This window comes from Bactrocera oleae, chromosome 2, assembly GCF_042242935.1.
Source record: "Bactrocera oleae isolate idBacOlea1 chromosome 2, idBacOlea1, whole genome shotgun sequence".
In the NCBI taxonomy this organism is placed as follows: Eukaryota; Metazoa; Arthropoda; class Insecta; order Diptera; family Tephritidae; genus Bactrocera; species Bactrocera oleae.
In genome coordinates, this window is record NC_091536.1 from 46,130,147 (window position 1) to 46,150,586 (window position 20,440).

A 20,440-nucleotide genomic window follows, 5' to 3' on the forward strand; every position below is an offset into this window, starting at 1 on the left:
ACAAGGAAGGTGGAAGAAAGGTTATCACTCACCATAGGGGAGTGTGACACTACTTCTCAGCCGCAGATGAAGTATCTGGGAGTAAAGCAAACAAAATTTATAATGCTCTATCGAGAATGATGGCCAATAGAGTCTGCGTGCATTCCAGCCGACGGTTTTTAATAGCAAAAGCAATGAGTTCCGTGATATTATATGCAGCACCAATACAAGCGCGAGACATAAAATCATATGCTAAAGAAATAAATGCACTGCATAGGCTTTCTTCAATCCGAGTAATAAGTGCTTTCCTATTGTCCTATTGACATCCAGGTGGACGAATTCGCGCGACTGTATCAACTCAGGAGTAAAATAGGAGAAGAGAACCAAGAGAATAACAATGTGGCAGCAACGGTGGCAAACCTCATCTAAAGGACGATGGACCCACAGACTGATTCCGGACATTCATTCGTGGACAGACAGACGACATTGGGAGCTGAATTTCCACCTAACCCAAATACTGAGTGGGCATGGATGCTTTAGAAGCCGACGTGTACAGAGTGCATCGAAGACTCTGAACACGTATTTTTTCAGTGCCCCCGTTTTTAAAATATTAGGGAAAAGTTAAAAGTTCTACACTCGACGGTAGTCTAATGGTGGAAACTTTGACAGCACATATGTGTCAGTTCTCAGAAAGCTGTCAGCGATGCGGCAGCTCTAATTATGACAAAACTGAGGTACTTACAACAGATTAGTCAGTCATTCCGTACCGTAGAGAAGACTTAAATGTCCTTTTCTCTCCCATGAAGTAATACTGCATCCAGTGGTTCCGTGGGAGAGACATGAGTTGGGAGTAGGTAAGGTTTGGCGGATTAAAGTTCCGCACTTCGGCTTTCGATGCTTCCCCCTGCTATAAAAACCATATATGCGTACACGTGTCAATTCGTAACCAGCAAAAACTGCAAACATTGTTCCACAAAACTAACAAATGTCTCTAATTGCAAAAGAAGCATCACAAGCCAACATGGCAGCTAAATTGGGGAAGCCAAAATTTATATTAAATCACACAACAACAACATTTTTTACTCTTTGATATGAAAATTAGGATAGCGACTCCACGCCTGGCTCAGGAATGGCCATAATGGATGCTCCTTTGAGAAAATGGCTTGGAGTTAGGGCTGTGAAGTCAGAGGGATCTTGCGAGAGTGTTGTGAGTGGCCGTGAATTGAGAACGGCTTCAATTCGAATTAATAAGGCAGTGAATTCTTCATAATTGAATTTGTAATTTCCAGTTACTTTTTCGAAGTGGGATTTGAAGCTTTTTACAGCTGATTCTCATAAACTACCCATATGAGGAGCGCTTCGGGGGATAAACTGCTAATTAATGTCTTGGGGAGCATACTTCTGAACAATTTCAGATGATACTGTTTAATAAAACCCGCAAACTGTTTTTCAGTGGCTCTTTAGGCTCCAGTGAAGGTTTTGCCGTTATCGCTAATTAGTTTTAAGAGGAACCCGCGTCGACCGAAGTGGCGAGCAAATGCGAGAAAAGCCTCCTTAGTCGGATTCGCACATATCTCGAGGTGCACTGCTTTTGTCGTAAAACAGACAAAGACAGCCACATAGCCTTTCATTATGGTGGGCGACCTTAACATGGACGCCTTTATTTAAAAAGGCCCAGCAAAATCGACACCTGTAGTTGTGAAAGGCAGAGCGAAGTCGCAGCGTTCCAGTGAAAGTGCTGCCATAATCTGCATTCGCAAATTCTGCTTATGCTGAGTGCAGACCTTGCACATGAAAATGCATTTTTTTATTTGGGGCTTAAGTCGGGGAATATAGAACTCTTGGCGGACTATATGTTGCATTAGGCGATGTTCCGCGTGAAGCATAAGTATGTGGATATAACTGAGGAGTATAGCGGCAAGTCGAGACTTCTCTGGCCGACCATTCACACGAAGCAGAATTTTCGTGGCTAGGAATGGGTTAAGAACTAAGAATGAACCCCTTTTGTCAATGGGTTTTGAATCTCTTAATAGTGTTATATCGCGGATAAAGTAGCGCATTTGAGTTGATGCGATTAGAGCGACCTTTGCCTTATCCAATTCTTAGTGCGTCAATGTATCGCGTTGGGAGTACTCTGAGGGAACTCCCTTAACTTTAGTTTTAAGTCGCTCTATGAACTTTAACATACAGGCGATGAGGGCTTGAAAGTACGATGAAAATCGCTCAAGGATGTCAGTATTCTCCACTACTGTGTGAAATTAGTCGATTTTTCGACTTTTTGGGGCTAATATATTGCACATGGGCGATTGTGGCCAAGAATTGGGAGATTCTGTTAACCATCGGGGACCATTTCATCAGAGGGTGGTGGTGGTAAGGTGCAGCGGTTTGCACCCTCTTTTACCTAGATCAGCTGGATTGTCAGCACTGGCTACGTGTCGCCAAGGGGCTGATCCTACTAGGTCAAGTATTTCAGACATTCGATTAGAAATGTACGTCTTCCATGCATGTGGTGGTTTTTCCAACCAAGCTAGAATAAGTTCAGAATCGGACCAGAGATACAATCTATGTTTCTTCATGTTTAAATAGGTCTCCATTGAAGCTAAGTTTGCGAGTAGTAGCGCACCATATCGCTCAAATCGAGGTAGACTTAGCGCTTTTAAAGGACCCACCATTGCTTTTGCTACTAAGAAGTGGCTTGTGGTCGCGGTATCGCTTTGTGTGCGCACATAGATAGTGGCACAGTATGCCTTCTCAGAGCCATCACAGAAGCCGTGTAATTCGACCTTGTGTTCGGGGAAATAGTTTACCCATCGTGGGATTTGTATCTGGGAAATATCTTCCAGATTGTTTGCAAACTGGGACCATTTTCTAAGCTAAGAGGTTTCCCTTGTTTGGCGTTTCGTAATAGCGGATAATGCTGATATTGACTCTGTAGTGTATGAAAACTGGTCAGATATCGCATTCCATCTGATCCCCAGAGTTTTTGTTGTATTTTCCTTTTCGAATTTCAGGAAATTAGTATCCAATATATTTTCTTTAGGTAAGTGTTCGAATGGAGCACAGTTTACGCCAAAGTTAACTGTTTTGAATTTATAGTCGCGGAGTGGACTATTTGGAAATTTTCGGAAAATAATTCGCTGAAAATCTTGGTCGTCTTTATGTACGATTATTTGTCGATACATTTTCTCAACGTCCCCATTGAATACGTATTTGAATATACGCCAATTTAATATGAGGATCATTAAATCTGGGTGGAGTGTGGGTCCCGTAAATAGAATATCATTTAGGGAAATTCCTGAGCTAGCGGATCTTGAGGCATTGAAAACCACTCTGACTTTTGTTGTTATACTCTCGCGACATGTTGCTACAGAGTATAATTGTTTTGTTCACCTAACGGTTGTTTGTATCACCTAAAACTAATCGAGTTAGATATAAGGTTATGTATTTATAAATGATCAGGATGAAGAGATGAGTTGAAATCCGAGTGACTGTCTGTCCGTCCGTCCGTCTGTCCGTCCGCCCGTGCAAGCTGTAACTTGAGTAAAAATTGAGATATCTTAATGAAACTTGGTACACATGTTTCTTGGTACAGTAAGACGGTTGGTATTGCGGATGGGCGTAATCGGACCACTGCCACGCCCACAAAACGCCATTAATCAAAAACAAATAAATTGCCATAACTAAGCTCCGCAATAAGAAACAAGACTGTTATTTGGTACACGAGATCACATTAGGGAGGGGCATCTGCAGTTAAGATTTTTTGTTTAAGTGGGCGTCGTCCCGCCCCTAATAGGTTTAATGTGCATATCTCCTAAACTACTAAAGCTATAATAACAAACTTCACTAGAAGAAAATGTTTTTAGCACCTCTACCTACGGTGTGAAAATGGGTGAAATCGGGTGACAACCCCGCCCACTCCCTATGTAACGGTACTGTTAAAGACTACTAAAAGCGCGATAAATCAAGCACTAAACACGCCAGAGACATTAAATTTTACTCAGGGATGGTATGAGATGACTTTATAGGAATCGCGTTCAAAATTAGACAGTGGGCGTGACACCGCCCACTTTTAGGTGAAAACCCATATCTTGGGATCTTTTTAAACCATTTCAACCAAATTTGATACATAACATTCTTTTTATATTTCTATGTTATGGTGCGAAAATGGGCGAAATAGGATTACAACCACGCCTATTTTCCATATGACACCATTTTAAATTCCACTTGATTCTTTCACTTTGCACTATGCAAATCAAGCAACAATTATTACATCGGCGTAAACCTTTGCGTGAATAATACGTTTAAAGTATGCCACCTTGTGACCAAAAATTCTCTAAATCGAACCAAAACTGTTCAAGCCCCTAGGTACTGAATATGTGGACCCCAGTACCTATAGTTGACTTTTTACCGTAAATATCGGCCATTGTGTAAGATATATAATTGAAATTCATATAATAGAATAAATAAATGAAACTATCGATAATAGTATGTCTTTGTTTCAAAAATGGGTTGAATCGGATCAATAGTTCTTGTAGCCCTCATATATCTAATATAAATATTTTTGAACTTCCGCGTGACTTTATACCGCATATGTGAGTTATCTCAATGAAAATGAGAGAGCGTGTTTTACTCATAACAAGATCAAATCGGGTGAAAATTTTCCTTAGCCCCATGTTACTAATATCAGGATTTTCGAACATTCGTCTGACTTTACTCCATTTGATTGGTGATGGTATGTGAGGACCCTTAATGAAACAGTGGGAGCATTTTATTAGTCTGTGGCATGTTAGTAGTATGTGGTATTGGAAAAAGTTAATAAAATCGGGTTAATACTGCCCTCAAATTCCATATACTACTTATAATGCTTTTCGCTATTCTAACAAGTTTTATGCCGAATATGTCGGTCAGTGAGTATTAATATTTTTTTTTATATATAAAATTGCTGTAAAATATGTTCTCGAGTATAGCTGAGCAATGTCAAAATTAATATATTTCCTCTATCCCCAATATATATATGATTTCCGTCTTTCCACCTGACTTTACACCGTTCCGGTTATTCAACGTGATATTTTAACGAAATTAAGTGGAAAAGATTTCTTAAAAATTATGTGGTTTGACGCTGAATTAGAATGAAATTAGTTTATACTAAGTCTAAACCTTACACCTTCATATAATGAATTCCGATTCTCTGGTTGACGTTTGCTAACCTAAGCTGATAATATAAAATTTAGCCACTTTGGTGGAGTTAATATCACATTCATACTTATGTATATCTCACTTCAAGCAATAAAACTGAGACTAAGTTTATGGCCTTTAATATAAGTCAAGAAGATACCAAATTTGATTGTAATTTAATCACGATATCATTTAATAATGGATGTTTAATCAACATTTTTTAATATACGGTTTGGAGGAATTTTCTGGTCTTTGATTTTCCCAGCTCACATGTACTACTTATGGTATAATTTTTTTCGTCAATTTGATAATTTAATGAAATTAAATGGACAGTTTTTCTTAAAAATAATGTATATTATAACCCTAATATACTGATTTTCGCTCCTCTGGTACAACAGCAACCTCATATACCCCACATATTAAATCTAACCCATTTGGTTCAGTTTATATCACATATACCATGTTTGAGTTAAATAGCTTCTTTTTATAAAAGTTAACATTTCGGAAACAAATAGTATTGACACAAAATAAATCTATGAACAATAACATAAGTTAATAAGATACCAAATAATAATCGAGTAATGAATGTTGAATTCTTTCGCAACATTTTTATACTTTCGCAATCTGTTGCAACAGAGTATAGTTTTATTCACCAAAGAGTTGTTTGCATCACCTAAAGTGATAGATATAGATTTCTATATACATATATTTCTTCTAATATTTGGTGATAATCAGTGGTTAGGTATACTTTCTCAGCCATCATGTTGAACTTATTATAAAATATACCAGACAACAATGCTAAAAAAGTTTCTTGGAGTGCTGGACTTTGTATAGAGCAAAAAAATCTTTCTAGAAAAAATTGCATGAAATAAATATTAGTAATGTAGTATCAAACGGGCTTAAGACCCTTTTTATGTGGTTATAGATAAGCTGCGACCCCATCGGTTTACATGCTACTGTCTGTTATTTCAGTTTGCGACACATTTTAATATGAAGGTTATGAGGTGAACTGTAAACTCAAGAAAATTACATTTTTACCTAGCGCCGTTGGCAGCTTATGAAAGGTTTAGATATTAAGACAGAAAGAAAAAACTCTACATACCTGATCTACATATGTGTATACCATACTTAATTATATGTAAGTTATTGTAAATTTAGCCTTCATGGGTAGACCCTTCAAAATAGATACCATAGATCCCCCTGTTTTAGAAAGCGTTTAACAAAAGTAATTTATGGAAGGGTTTTCCGAGAACTTAATTTCAATACAATGAAATAAACTACTAATTTCTAAAATATAAATGTAACTAAATATTATGTATTATTATGTTAGTGAATAGCTAAGTAAGTATTTTATATATTAATCCATTTATTATTAATTAATTATGCCTAGATTAAATAGAAAATCTATATTACTAAGTCGTCTTCTGAATAGAAGACGTATGAGAGTTCTTCGTGCAAACTCTTTATATAGAGATAGTGAGCAGTCACAAAATACTGTAAGTCACGCAAATCGTAGATTAGATTCCGATGTACGTCTGTCCGAACAAATTCTCAATACAAATCAATATAGAACCAGGCGGGAAAATCTCGAGGTACGGTTTTTTGAACAAAATTTAAATACTGTTCAACATAGAACAAGGCGGCAAGGCCCGAAAATTCGCTCTGAAGAGCAAATAAGAGATACTCGTGGTCATAGGTCTCGGCGTGAAGACCCCGAGGTTCGATCTGCTGAGCAAGTTTCAAATACTGTTCAACATAGAACAAGGCGGCAAGATCCCCAAATTCGCTCTGAAGAGCAAATAAGAAATACTCGAGGTCATAGGTCTCGGCCTGAAGACCAAGAGGTTCGATCTGTTGAGCAAATTGCAAATACTGTTCAACATAGAACAAGGCGGCAAGGCCCGAAAATTCGCTCTGAAGAGCAAATAAGAGATACTCGTGGTCATAGGTCTCGGCGTGAAGACCCCGAGGTTCGATCTGTTGAGCAAGTTGCAAATACTGTTCAACATAGAACAAGGCGGCAAGAGCCACAAATTCGCTCTGAAGAGCAAATAAGAAATACTCGAGGTCATAGATCTCGTCGAGAAAATCCTGAGGTACGTTATGATAAACAAAGTAGGAACACTAGGGATCATAGAGAACTTCGCGCAAGAAATCCTGAGTATAGGAATTTAGAGCGCATTCGTGATCAAATGCAAAGGGAACATACAAGAAGAAATCCTGAAATAAGGAGAGAGGAGCGTGATAGAGAAACACAACGTCGACAGCTTAGTAGGAGGGGTATGAGGGAAGAAATTTTGAATCAGAGACGTCTTAGACAAGGTCAAGTTCGCCTTCGTAGAGATAAAACATTCAATAGACAAATTGAAAACGAAAGACAGTCCCAACGAGAGAAAATAATGTTATAGAAACTGATAATAGTGGCAATTGAACAGATTTCAAAAACATTTATTTCCAAAATATAAATAAGGGTCCTACTGAAATATGTATTTGCTGCGGCGGCTTATGGTTTTCACACCAAGTTCGCAAATTAAATTTCGAAACTATTGCGCAAGGTCACCCGAATGCTGCATCCGCCTTCTTTTTAATGCAAAAATTTCCTTCAGAAGATGGAAATTACAATTTTTGTGCTACTTGCAAAAATGCGATTGTTAAAAAGAACGTTCCAAAAATATGTTTAGCTAACGGTCTAGACTTTCCTGAAATACCGGATTGTTTAAAAGGTTTAACCCCAATTGAAGAATGTCTCATAATGCCTAGATTGCCTTTTATGACAATCCGTCCGTTAGGATATCAAGGTCAGAGTTTGCTCAAAGGTGCTGTTGTTAATATACCAATTTTTGTTAACAATATTGTGACATCTCTACCAAGGTCCTTTGATGAGGCTCATGTTATACAAATTCACTTAAGAAGGAGTTTGGAGTACAATCATGATTACATGATCGATACCATACGCCCCGCAAAGATTATGGAAGGTGGTTCTCTGTATCGTGAGCACAATATACATATTAATGAAAACTGGATTTCAGAATTTAAGAACCAAGAAGAAGTTTCGTTTGTTGCATCTGCAGAGGATTCCCGATTGGTTCAATCTTTTCATGCGGCACAAACCTCTCATGATAATCCCTCAGGTAATAATATTCCCACGGGTCTTTTACCTTCAGAGCTAAATCCAGGCGGTCAAGAAACTCTTTTGGACAATATTTCTGTAGAAAACTTAGACTATAACCGTTTATTTATAGCGCCAGGTGAAGGACAAAGACCAATTGACATAATTCAAGATAATAATTCAGAAGAGTTGTCATTTGAAACAATATACGTTGGGCAGAAGCGTACATGCTCTGAAACGTATAGCAAGATAAAACGTTCTGAAATTCGTCGTTTTGACAGAAGAGCGTGTACCATTCCAAAGTTGTTCTATGATTACAAAAAATTAAAACTGCTACAAATTAAGAATAGTACATCCATTTGCCTTAGAAAGTTTTCAGGTTGCAACCGAGTTACGGCCCAAAATCTATTAAACGAAAACTTTGTTCAAAACTTGATTCAACACGATGATGGTTACAAGGTTTTGAAAGGCGTTAGATCCTCACCTGCGCACTGGGAAGCTGAGAAGAAAAAGGCAATCGCTATAATTCGCCATTTTGGGCTTCCAACCTTCTTTATCACTTTATCGGCTGCAGATTCTCAGTGGGTTGAGCTTTTGGTCATCCTCTCTAAAGCTGTTGATTCTAAAGATATTTCGGAAGAGGAAGCCAACAGTTTAACAACCCAAGATAGATATCGCTTAATCCGGTCAGACGCGGTTACTTGTGCTAGATATTTTGACTACCGCTATCGACAAATTCTTAAGCTTTTTAAAGATAACGCAGGCATTTTTGGAAAGCATTTTGTTACAAATTTCTACACAGTCGGTCTTGTACTAGGGAAATAAGAGGACAACAGTTTTATCGTTTTGGTATACCATATCCACCAATGCCTTCAACGCAAATACTGTTACCTCTTACAGAAACAAGTCAAAATTCTAAAAAATATGACTACAGAATATGACTACAGAAGACATTTCTAATTTAAACGATTTTGAAAACTTCCTGTCTGGTAGTAGAATAAATATGTCTTTTGATGACTATTTGTTAGCCTCAAGTCAAGTTTAACAAAACCCAAAATTTTTCTAAAAAAAAAATTACAGGATCGTTTTATAAACGCTTATAATCCTCTGATTTTGGAACTCCATAGAGCAAATATGGATATCCAATATATACTGGATGCATATGCTTGCTGTTCATATATAATTAATTATATTAACAAGTCTAACAGGGGAATTTCTGGGCTCTTAAATGAAGCTATATCAGAGGTAAATGCTGGAAATTATACTATTAAGCAAAAACTTAAACATATAGGTCACAAATTTATATCAGGCACAGAAATATCTGCACAAGAAGCAGTATATTGCTGCATTGGGCTCCATCTTTCGGAAGCAAGTAATGCAGAAATATTTATAAACTCTTTGTTTAGCTGATTTTGCATCTAGGTATAAATATTTTAAATCTAGTAGAAGAGCACAAGATAGTGATCATGAAGAAGAAAAGAGGGAAGACGATAATTTACCAGAAAGCGGGGTTGTCATGCCTCTTAAAGACGGTAGCGGTTTTGTGATAAAAACGTACCAAACCTTGTATTATTCGGTATAGAAGGTTTAACTCAGATTTGGCCAGAGTTGAGTATTTCCGCGAAATGTTAATGCTTTACTATTCTTGGCGGAATGAACAGCAAGATCTCATTGAAAACGATAATGAGCAGACTTGCATAACACATCGTATTATAATTGAGGAAAATCAAAGAAAATATGATGTTTTTGAGCAAAGAGAACTTGAAAATGTTCTAGAAAATCTTTATAATGAAATAGACTTGGACGAAGGTGCTCAAAATGAACTACCTATCGTGGAAAATGAGTTCAGAGTGTTGGCACTTCCAGAAATAAACCCAAATATAAATTTGCTGGACTTGCACGGCGAAGATTCAACAGATAATGGCACTGAATCTGATTGCAATATTAGACTTATTAAACTACCCCCCTTTAATTCCAGTTGAGGAATTATTTTCTTTAGTTCAAAGTCTAAATTCTAAGCAAAGAACCTATTTGACACATTTGATGCACCACCTAAAAACAAATCTCCCATTTTATGACTTCATTGGCGGCGGTGCAGGTGTAGGAAAGAGTCGTTTGATATCTGCAAAATATCAAGCTCTTAACCATCGTTACAATTCTACACCTGGATCCAATCCAAGTTCCTTAAAAGTTCTTCTTTGCGCACCTACGGGTAAAGCAGCATTCGGAATAGGTGGAGTGACCTTTCATTCAATATTCTCTTTACCTGTTGAATAGAGAGTTGAGGCCACTTAGCAATGACACAGTGAATTCATTGTATTCCAGACTTATCGATTTAAAATTAATCATAATTGATGAAATATCGATGGTAGGTGCTCGTATGTTTAGCTCTGTTGATGCGAGATTAAAACAAATTTTCAAAAGAGACAGCCCCTTCGGTGGTATACCGATCATAGTGTTTGGTGATTTGAAGCAACTCTCACCTGTTGGAGATATGTGGATATTCTCTCCTAATCCCAATGATGCATACAGCACTTCAGTTGGTTCCCCTTTGTGGGAGTTATTTAAATACTTTGAGTTAACAGAGATAATGAGACAACGGGAGGATCAGGCCTTTGCAATTGCATTAAATCATATGGCATCTGGTACAATGACAAATGAGGAAATATCACTCATTGAAACTCGAGTAGTTGATTTCGAAGAAGTTCCCGATGATGCCATACATTTATTTTGGTCCAATGAAGAGACAAATAGTTTCAATGCCCTTAAGCTCAGTCGAATCCCAACAGAAGCTTTCCTTTCAACTGCAAAAGACTCAGTTAAAGGAATTGATATAAATGAAAATGATAATATTTTGGAAAGAGTTAAACTTTTCAAAACTTCTGAAACGCAGGGACTGCCCTATGAATTGACACTAAAAACCTCCGCCAAATATATGATTACAGTGAACATAAACACGTGTGATGGCTTGGTTAGGGGGGCAGCTGGACAACTTATGCAAATTGATTTCCATTGTTCTTTTCCAACAATTCTAAGGATTAAATTTTTGGAACCTTCAGTTGGTTTGATAGCACGATCAAAAAAGCCTCATTCTCTAGAAAGTTCTTGGACACCAATTGAAAAAGTTCTAAAATCTTTTCAATATAAAAGAAATGAACAAATTTCAATTGAAAGAAATCAGTTTGCAGTTGTTCCGGCTGAGGGAATAACTATTCATAAAAGTCAGGGTTCCACATATAATAAAGTTGTAGTTCATACTCGAACCAGAATGCCTAGAGCTTCAATATACAAGTATGTCGCTTGCAGTCGAGCTGCTTCTGCAGAAGGTCTATTCATCATAGGAAACTTTATTCCTCCTAACAAATTTTCTGAATCGGATCCCGTATTAAGGGAACTGAGGGAATTGAACACAAATAAAGCTTTGACAACAAGTTTCAATTTTACGATTTCCCAAACATCAGGACATCAAATTTTATTCCATAATGTTCAGAGTCTTCACGCTCACATTATTGATATAAAAAGCGACTGTTTGATACTATCTTCAGATATTTTATGTTTTGTAGAAACTTGGAGTTATCCTTGCGAAAGTTTTGATATACCAGGATTTACTCCAATTAACGAGCTGAGGATAGATAGAAACAACCTACAGAAATAAACGGGGCATTATAATATATGCAAAGCATAGTATTGCTTTCTCTATAGAATCAAAGGCTGTAAAGAAAATTTATTCAGGCCGCAAAGTTTTAGAAGCGGTTTTGTTTAAATGTTTCAATATTAATATTCTGGTTCTATATAGAAATTCAGCTTTCTCTGTCAGACAATTAATTGTAGAACTTCAGGAAGTCCTTACTTCTGAGTTAGGCAATCAAAATGTGCTAATTGTTGGAGATTTTAACATTTGTTTAATGTCTACAGGGACTGCAATAAGAAATCTGCTCCAAAAAAAAACTTTAGTTCCCTGCTTGGTGCAGAATATTCAACTACACCTGCCGGTACACAAATTGATTGGGCATTTTCAAACATGGATCCTCCCATGTAAATGCAATTACTTTTGAGGCAGTACACACCTATCATGACAGTATTTGTGTCTCTATTTCGAACTAAAGTTTTCAGACTTAGTGCAATAGTTCTTCATTTTTTTTCCAAATATAATCGAATTGGAATGGTATAGGAATTTTGACAGTAGTTTTTAAGACAATTTTAAGAAAAATATGTAAATAATCTAATTAAGAAAATTTAAATTATATATATAATTTGTTATTATATTATATATGACATTATTGTATAAATATGTGATAGAAATTAAATAGTAAAAGGAAAAAAGAAATATAATTTGGATATATGTATAAGAATATCTACAAAAATTAATGTTTAATGTTGTAAATATTATATACAAATTAATATAATAATATTATATCATTTTTAAAGTTGTTAATATTTATTATTTTTAAGCTAAACATGTATAATAATATCGATATAATAACTAAAAAATGTTATTTTTTGTCCAAAAACGATTTCTTTTCATACTTTCAATACAGTTGTAATGCATTCTATATAAAATCAATTATAAGCACAAGAACGATTTCTCATAATTTGAGTAAATTTAGTTTACAAATTGCTCTAATTATTTTCACCGTGAGTGAAAAGTAAATAACTAAGGCAACAGTTCCTACTTCTAATTATTAAAATATATAAAGAAGTCTCAAACGAATATACCATTTAACTTTGCGAGAGTATAAAATGTTGGTTACATCCGAACTTAGCCCTTCCTTACTTGTTTTTATATGGCTTTACTACTGCGTGATGAGGCAAGTAAAATGAGTAATATTTGCCATATATGATTTATTCGCCTGCGCTTACTTCCTCCATGTGGCTAAATGGAGGTATTCGTCTAAAACGCCATCGTATTCTGGCTTAAGCTCACCTTTTCTAAGCAAGTTTTTTCCATACTTAAAAACTGCTGTATTGCAGAGGTGCGAGGGTGACTTAAGGCGAGTGTGTTAGGAAATTGTTGCTTTAGTGGTAGTCGTACGACGTACGTAGTTGTGGCTTTGTAAAAGTCTTCACAATACTGAACTTCTGGGGTTGTAATTGATATAGGGGGAACTCTTTTAACTCCCAAAATTTCTTTAATTGTGAATTGAGGTATTCATTTGAGATTTCCTCAACTTGAGTGGCCAAGGTGGTAAGTGGTTTCGTTACTAGTCCACTTAGGATCCAACAAAAAAATTGTATTTTATTCCAGAAGTGCATTTGAAATTTTCTCAATACCTTCGGGTATTATCTGTGGTATGAGATCGCTGCCTAATAGAAGATCTATTTTAGCGGGAGTATTGCAGTTGGGATCTGCTAGCTTTAGGTGTAAAACCTTTTGCCAATGCTTGCTATTTATATGATAGCTTGGAAACATGTTTGTTAGTTTCGGTAAGACAATAGCTTCTGCTTTGATGCGCTTATCCGCTTTGTAGGAAGTTAGGGTAATGTGGCAGATTTTGTTTGAGTTTTGGAATACTTTTCCGCCCATCCCCGTGATTTCAAAATTGGCTAGTTTTGTTGGTAGTTGTAGTCTATTTTGTGCCCTAGACGCTATAAATGATCGTTGTGATCCTTGGTCTATTAAGGCCCTAAGTTTAAACAGTTCACCTCGGTGTTCGATGAACACGACTGCTGTGGGTAGCAGTACTCTACTTTGATTTTCGCTGTGTAGCGTTTGGGTTTTTAAAGCCTATGAGCAGCATGGTCTTGGAAATTTTCGATATTGCGCACTTCGGGATTTGCTGTTGCAACTAAACCCGTGGCTATTTCATATTTGCGCTGTTTGGGGGTGAGCTGGAAAATGTACTGTAACGCAACATTGAATGATGTCGTTTATGACAATAAACGCAATAAAATTTGCTTTCGCATACTTTAAGTGTAAGCACATGTGACAGACAGTTTGTACAAAGTCTTTTTGTTTTTACAAAGATATTTCAGTCGATAACATTAAATTTTTTGAATTTCTCGCAAGATTTGAGCTTATGCTCTCCTGTACACAGTTCGCTTGTCGTTTGTTTGTATTGTTCGGATGTGAACGATTGATTTTTAAAAAACCTTCTATTTAAAATGTTATTGCTACTGGCTTGTGGTCTATTGAAGCTTCTATTTAGGTCGTGTTGAACAATTTTTATTCTGTCTATTTTTTTGTCTACCCTTTCTGCGATTTCGTTTTGGGTAGGAAATCTTTCATTTGTTGAAATGTGGGACATTTTCTTCGTGATGAGACCGATTGCCATAGAAGTAATGATTTTTCTGGTAATGCGGCGGTGCATATGTTTACCAATTTGGCTGTCTGTGGGAATATTCTGTGTCGATAAAACCGACAAACAATTTGAAACAGTGGATTGAAGTTTGATAAATTCTTCACTTGTTTCCTTTCGAATGTTTGGCAAGTTCATTAGTATCGATATTTGTTTATCGACCAATATTCTTTCGTTTTCGTATCTAGATTTAAGAGCTTTCTAAGCCATATTGAAATATCGTCATTTAGTGCGAACTGTTTGGCTATGACGCCTGCTGGACCTTTCGTTTTGTATCGGAGACGATACAATTTTTGGGCATTTGATAGTTTTGTTTGGTTTATGTAAACAGATGTAAACATGTCCCGGAAGGACGGCCAGTTTTCATAACCACCATGAAAAATTTGTGTGTCACATGCGGGCACCTTGAGATGAATGCCTGAACAAGCCTCTGTGGCAGCTCTTTTCTCGGATGTGGAGTAGGTGCAATTGCTTTTATTAATTTTAATTGATCCGAAATCATTGGTTTTAGTTTCTTCGAACAGGTTTAAGCAGTTTTCGTACTTGGCGTAAGCTGAGAATTTAAAATTTTCAGGTAGATCTGAGTCGTCAGATTCTACTATTGCGTCATATGCAGCTTGGAGACATGTTCAGAAATTATCAAGATTTTCCAATCCAATCCTGAATCGGCGAAGATGAAAATCGAGTGCAGTATCGTATTAGACTGTCACTCTCAGTAATGAATTTAGAGTATGAAATGTCTTTACCCCTCTTTTGCTTTGTAGCACCTTGCTTTGAGCGTGTAGCTTCTGCAGGTGTACATGGACTTTTTTCCTCAGAAATCTTTTTTGGAACTTTTAGCTACTGAGTTGTGTTAGAATCTTTTGAGTCGCAGCTCATTAAATAAAATGTTTCTCGGTGTAAACTGATGAAATTTCACAAATATTATAGTATGTATGTAATTATATTTCTATTAATAATCTTTGACTTAGAGTTTCGAATAAAATTTAAAAAACAGAACGTTTTCAATTTCCGTGTATACTCATATGAGAGCTCGCAATTGAGAGCTCGTCTTAGAGATCAATGCACTTTATTCATATGTATGTATATTATGCTTTAATATGTTTTGCGCAATCCTGCTTGTTTTTGTTGGGCATAGAATAAGGAGTATTGCGGATATGTGCCATTGTGGACTTAGAATATTATGTATAAGTATACATATATATATATGATATCCTACTTGTTTTTGTTTGAAAAAGAACAAGGAGTATTGCGGAATATTTGCCAATGTGGGCTTTGAAGCGATGTACGTTTATACCAATGTATGAATATACAATACATGTATATACCAATATTTGCGTATATTGGTCAGAAACAAAATACGTTTTTTTGTTTGTTTTATTAGATTCCAACTTTCCGCCGCTTTATTTGTTTATAATAGTATAAGAAAGAAAAAACAAATGTTGTACCCATTGTCAATATGGTATATATATTTTTTTTTTCTAAGGTATTCCACGTATATGTTTGTGTACCTGCGCCCGTATGTATGTAAAAATTCAGTGCGAAAAGATCGCGAAAAAGCGAATAATTTACCGCAGGTATTTTTGCAAAATTTATGTATATATGTATATCACGTTATATATTTGTTCGAAATATATATATGTATTACAATTATTAGTTAGATATATGTATGTTCCTATGTTTTCATACATATTTACTTTAAAATTGCAAACGGAGGTTTTCTCCTAATATAGTATATATTATATATATTATAATGTGTGAAATATAATATGTGTATATGTATGTATGTATATCATAAATTGGATTGGCCTTTATGTATGTATGTTTAAATTTATATATAGTTGCGCGCGGTCTCATTCATGTCTTCTGCAATACCACTTGAATAGCTTCTTTGCTTGCACACTCACCTTTTGCACTTTAGCAATTAAACTCACAAAATGCAAATACCACTATATAAATAAATATGGATAATAAATATGGAACACGTATTAATTTTTGAAAAATATAAATGGTTTCCACAAAAAATATAAAACGGCTTCAATTAGCAATCGGCGAAAATTTGCGGACGTCTTTACGGCTCGAATGCGATCGAAAAAGAAGAAGCTCTAGTCCTGTGTTAATCCCTTTTGAGTGTTGGGTTGTGTTGTGCAGAGTGCAGATCTTGCACATGAAAATGCATTCTTTTATTTGGGGCTTAAGTCGGGGAATATAGAACTCTTGGCGGACTATATGTTGCATTAGGCGATGCTCCGCGTGAAGCATAAGTATGTGGATATAACTGAGGAGTATAGCGGCAAGTCAAGACTTCTCTGGTATGATTAGAGGGTGGCGTTCAGTATACGTGAGGCTTGAATTGGCAAGCCGACCATTCGCACGAAGCAGACTTTTTGTGACTAGGAATGGGTTAAGAACTAAGAGTGAACCCCTTTTTTGCGGCTGAAGTAGCGCATTTGAGTTGATGCGATTAGAGCGACCTTTGCCTTATGCAATTCATAGTGCGTCAATGTATCGCGTTGGGGGTACTCTGAGGGAACTCTCTTAACTTTAGTTTTAAGGCGCTCTATGAACTTTAACATATAGGCGATGAGGGCTCGCGAGAACGATGAAAATCGCTCAAGGATGTCAGTATTCTCCACTGCTGTGTGAAAGGAGTCGATTTTTCGACTTTTTGGGGCTAATATATTGCGCATGGGCGATTGTGGCCAAGAATTGGGAGATTCTGTTAACCATCGGGGACCATTTCACCAGAAGGTGGTGGTGGTAAGGTGCAGCGGTTTGCACCCTCTTTTACCTAGATCAGCTGGATTGTCAGCACTGGCTACGTGTCGCCAAGGGGCTGATCCTACTAGGTCAAGTATTTCAGACATTCGATTAGAAATGTACGTCTTCCATGCATGTGGTGGTTTTTCCAACCAAGCTAGAATAAGTTCAGAATCGGACCAGAGATACAATCTATGTTTCTTCATGTTTAAATAGGTCTCCATGGAAGCTAATTTTGCGAGTAGTAGCGCACCATATCGCTCAAGTCGAGGTAGACTTAGCGCTTTTAGAGGACCCACCACTGCTTTTGCTACTAATAAGTGGCTTGTGATCGCGGTATCGCTTTGTGTGCATAGTAGTGTGATAGTGGCACAGTATGCTTTCTCAGAGCCATCACAGAAGCCGTGTAATTCGACCTTGTGTTCGGGGAAATAGTTTACCCATCGTGGGATTTGTATCTGGGAAATGTCTTCCAGATTGTTTGCGAACTGGGACCATTTTTCTAAGCTAAGAGGTTTCACTTGTTAGGCGTTTCGTTATAGCGGATAATGCTGATATTGACTCTGTAGTGTATGAAAACTGGTCAGATATCGCATTCCATTGGATCCCCAGAGTTTTTGTTGTATTTTCCTTTTCGAATTTCAGGAAATTAGTATCCAACATATTTTCTTTAGGTAAGTGTTCGAATGGCTAAATATGGAGCACAGCTTACGCCAAAGTTAACTGTTTTAAATTTATAGTCGCACAGTGGACTATTGGGAGATTTTCGGAAAATAATTCGCTGAAAATCTTCGTCGTCTTTATGTACGATAATTTGTCGATACATTTTCTCAACGTCTCCATTGAATACGTATTTGAATATACGCCAATTTAATATGAGGATCATTAAATCTGGTTGGAGTGTGAGTCCCGTAAATAGAATATCATTTAGCGAATTTCCTGAGCTAGTGGATCTTGAGGCATTGAAAACCACTCTGACTTTCGTTGTTTTTTATATGGATTTACTACTGCGTGATGAGGCAAGTAAAATGAGTAATATTTGCCTATTATGATTTATTCGCTTGCGCTTACTTCCTCCACATGGTCTAAATGGAGGTATTCTTCTAACACGCCATCGTATTCTGGTTTAGGCTCACCTTTTTTAAGTAAGTTTTTTCCATACTTAAAAACTGATGTATTGCAGAGGTGCGAGGGTGACTTAAGGCGAGTGTGTTAAGAAATTGTTGTTTTAGTGGTAATCGTACGACGTACCAACCATTATCTGCTCTAATAGTATTGGCTGTGTAAAATTCTTCACAATCTTCTGGGGTTGTAATTGATATAGGGAGGAACTCTTCGAACTTCCAAAACTTCTTTAATTGTGAATTGAAGTATTCGTTTGAGATTTTCTCAACCTGAATGGTCAACCTGGTAGCTGGTTTCGTTACTAGTCCACTTAGGATCCAACAACAAAATAGCATTTTGCACCAGAAGTGTATTTGAAATTTTCTCAATACCTTCGAATATTATCTGAGATCGCTGCCTAATAGAAGATCTATTTGAGCGGGAGTGTTGCAGTTGGGATATTCTAGCTTTAGGTGTGAAACCTTTGCTAATGTTTGCTATTTATGTCATAGCTTGAAAGCATATTTGTTAGTTGCGGTAAGACAATAGCTTCTGCTTTGATGCGCTTATCTGCTTTGTAGGAAGTTAGGGTAATGGGGCAGATTTTGTTTGAGTTCTGGACTACTTTTCCGCCCATCCCTATGATTTCAAAATTGGCTAGTTTTGTTGGTAGTTGTAGTCTATTTTGTGCCCTAGACGCTATAAATGATCGTTGTGATCCTTGGTCTATTAAGGCCCTAAGTTTAAACAGTTCTCCTCGGTGTTCGATGAACACGACTGCTGTGGGTAGCAGTACTCTACTTTGATTTTCGCTGTGTAGCGTTTGGGGTTTTAAAGCCTATGAGCAGCATGGTCTTGGAAATTTTCGATATTGCGCACTTCGGGATTTGCTGTTGCAACTAAACCTGTGGCTATTTCATATTTGCGCTGTTTGGGGGTGAGCTGGAAAATGTGCTGTAACGCAACATTGAATGATGTCGTTTATGACAATAAACGCAATAAAATTTGCTTTCGCATACTTTAAGTGTAAGCACATGTGACAGACAGTTTGTACAAAGTCTTTTTGTTTTTACAAAGATATTTCAGTCGATAATATTAAATTTTTTGAATTTCTCGCAAGATTTGAGCTTATGCCCCCCTGTACATAGTTCGCATGACGTTTGTTTGTATTGCTCGGATGTGAACGATTGATTTTTAAAAAAGCTTCTATTTAAATTGTTATTGCTACTGGGTTGTGGTCTATTGAAGCTTCTATTAAGGTCGTGTTGAACAATTTTTATTCTGACTATTTTTTTGTCTACCCTTTCTGCGATTTCGTATTGAGTAGTTAGGAAATCTTTCACTTGTTGAAACGTGGGACATTTTCTTCGTGATGAGAGCGATTGCTCCCATAGAAGTGCGGCGGTGCATATGTTTACCAATATGGCTGTCTGTGGGAATATTCTGTCTCGATAAAACCGACAAACAATTTGAAACAGTAGATTGAAGTTCTTTACTTGTTTCCTTTTGAATGTTTGACAAGCTCATTAGTATCGATATTTGTTTATCGACCAATATTCTTTCGTTTTCGTATCTGGGTTTAAGAGCTTTCTAAGGCATATTGAAATATCGTCATTTAGTGTCTGTTTGGCTATCACGCCTGCTTGACCTTTCGTTTTGTATCGGAGATGATACAATTTTTGGGCATTTGATAGTTTTGTTTGGTTTATGTAAACGGATGTAAACATGTCCCGGAAGGACGGCCATTTTTCATAAGTACCATGAAAAATTTGTGTGTCACATGCGGGCACCTTGTGTGGCAGCTCTTCTCTCGGATGTGGAGTAGGTGCAATTGCTTTATTTATATCTTATTGATCCGAATTCATTGGTTTTAGTTTCTTCGAACTGGTTTAAGCAGTTTTCGTACTTGGCGTAAGCCGAGGACTTAAAATTTTCAGGTAGTGTCCAGAGACGTGTCCAGAAATTATCAAGATTTTCCTTTTGGATTTCTAATACCGATTCAGAATTGTCCTGAATC